Source organism: Mandrillus leucophaeus, unplaced genomic scaffold (assembly GCF_000951045.1).
Source record: "Mandrillus leucophaeus isolate KB7577 unplaced genomic scaffold, Mleu.le_1.0 Scaffold23, whole genome shotgun sequence".
Taxonomy (NCBI): domain Eukaryota; kingdom Metazoa; phylum Chordata; class Mammalia; order Primates; family Cercopithecidae; genus Mandrillus; species Mandrillus leucophaeus.
This window is the reverse complement of record NW_012102365.1, coordinates 1,702,652-1,705,330: the sequence shown is the minus strand read 5'-3', so window position 1 is coordinate 1,705,330 and position 2,679 is coordinate 1,702,652.

The window sequence follows — 2,679 nt, the reverse complement described above, 5'->3', positions numbered from 1 at the left end:
CAGATATTAATTAAAAAATAATTAAATAAAAATAATTAATTTCCAACATGCTAGGAGGTATAGCCTTGGCAATGATTTGTGTTTCAGGTGAACAGTTTAGTGGTATCCCTGCAGATCCAGGCTCTGTCCTCCACCCTGCCTCTCCCCTGGTTGACTTATTTGGACGGAAGGTATCAGTGGCTCCTGTGCCCTCTGGTCTTGGGTTCTGCTTTGGTTTGGCCACTAGGGAGTCCTGGAAGGAAATCTGAGAGAGGGAAAGGAGTGAGGCCAGGATGTATCCCTCTGGTTCCTGCCCTGTGAGGCCCAGTGAAGTTGGTCCTGTCCCTGGACAGAAAGTTAGTAGTGCTCCTTTTAAGACAGAGGATTTGCCCCTTCAGGCCTAGGGTGGTAACAGCCTGGCTGCTACCAGTCCCAGCTTCCTGCCCTATCTCCTGTGATTTTCCTACACCCTGACCACACATCCAAATTAGTCGTTTTGTGTATATAACCTCCTTGAATTGTGTTGATTGTGCCATTTGTTTCCTGTTAGAATCCTCACAAAGAGGGGGTGCAAAGGTTTAAAAAATTATTTTAAGCCAGGTGTAGTGGTTCATGCCTATAATTCCAGCACTTGGGAGGCCGAGGCGGGTGGATCACTTGAGCTTGGGAGTTTGAGACCAACCTGGGCAACATGGTGAAACCTTGTCTCTGCCAAAAATGCAAAAATTAGGCAGGCGTGGTAGCATGCACCTATAGTCTCAGCTGCTTAGGAGATTGAGGTGGAAGGATCACTTGAGCCTGGGAAGTCGAGACTATAGGGAGCTGAGATCGCACCACTGCACTTCAGTCTGGGTGACAGAGCAAGACCCTGTCTCAAAAAATAAACAAAATAATAAAATAAAATAAATATAAAACATTATTTTAGGGGGCACAAGAGAAAAACGTCCAAGGACCACTGATCCAGACAGTAGGCTCATTCATTCATTTCCTCATTCATTCGTTCAGTAAACACTGACTGCATCAAGCTCAGTGCTTGGTTAAAGACAAACCGAATAGGGCCCCTCTTCTCAAGTAATAACAAAGTAGTGGGAGCAACAGGCATGCGATTAAACAAACGACAATTAATAGAGTGCAATATGAGCTTTAATAAAGATTTGGGGCGGGGGTGTGGTGGCTCATGCCTGTAATCCCAGCACTTTGGGAGGCTGAGATGGGTGAATCACCTGAGGTCAGGAGTTCAAGGCCAGCCTGGCCAACATGGTGAAACCCCATCTCTACTAAAAATACAAAAATTAGCCGGGCTTGGTGGTGAGCGCCTGTAATCTCAGCTACTCGGAAGGCTGAGGCAGGAGAATCTCTTGAACCCAAGAGGCGAAGATTGCAGTGAGCCAAGATCACACTATTGCACTCCAGTATGAGCGACAGAGCGAGACTCCATCTCAAAAAAAAAAAAAAAAAAAGAGGGAGAGAGAGATGTACAAGGATGTTTGATACAACATTGTTCATAATAACATAAAATTGGAACAACCTGAACAGCTATTAACAGGAGAACAGAGGCCGGTCTTGGTGGCTCACATCTGTAATCCCAGCACTTTGAGAGGCCGAGGTGGGTGGATCACCTGAGGTCAGGAGTTTGGGATCAGCCTGGTCAACATGGCAAAACCTCATCTCTACTAAAAATGCAAAAATTAGCCTGGTGTGGTGGCACACTGCTGCAATCCCAGCTACTCAGGAGGCTGAGACACGAGAATTGCTTGAACCTGGGAGAGAGAGGTTGCAGTGAGCCAAGATTGTGCCACTGCATTCCAGTCTGGGTGCCAGAGGGAGACCCTCTCTCAAAAAAAAAAAAAAAAAGATATAAAAATTGACATATATTAATATATGGAATATTTAAAACAGTTAAAAGGACACAATGAGATTTATATGTATCAGCATGGCTTGATGTTATAAATATAATGTGTTAAAAAGTAAAGATGAAGAAGAATGTATATGATATAATGCTATTAATACAAATTTTAAGGGCACACAAAAATGCCATTGTTTATGTATGCACATGTCTTAATTAATTCATCTCACAAATTTTTTCCTGAATGTCTTATTATGTTCTAAGTGCTATTGTCAGGTCTGGGGATACAGCAGTGAACACTTATATAGGAGTTACCAGGAGCCGTTTTTTTTTTTTTTTTTTAAGACAGAGTCTCATTCTGTTGCCTAGGCTGGAGTGCAGTGGCACGATCTTGACTCACTGAAAACTCTACCTCCCAGGCTCAAGCAATCCTTCCACCCCAGCCTCCCGAGTAGCTGGGATCACAGCTGTGCGCCACCACACTTGGCTAATTTTTTCTATTTTTAGTAGAGATAGGGTTTCACCATGTTGCCCAGGCTGGTCTTGAACTCCTGAGTCCAAGCAATCTTCCTGCTTTGGCCTCCCAAAATGCTGGGATTACAGACATGAACCACTGCGCCCAGCCATTCATAAATAATAATAATTGCAGCAAACACTTACGTAGATACAATTCCAAACAGTTTACATGCATTAACTCATTTAATCCTTACAATATCCTTACCACATAGGTTCTACTATTATCCACCCCCCTTTTTTTAGAGACAGAGTCTTGCTCTGTCACCCAGGCTGGAGTGCAGTGGCACGATCTTGGCTCACTGCAACCTCTGCCTCCCAGGTTCAAGCAATTCTTAGCC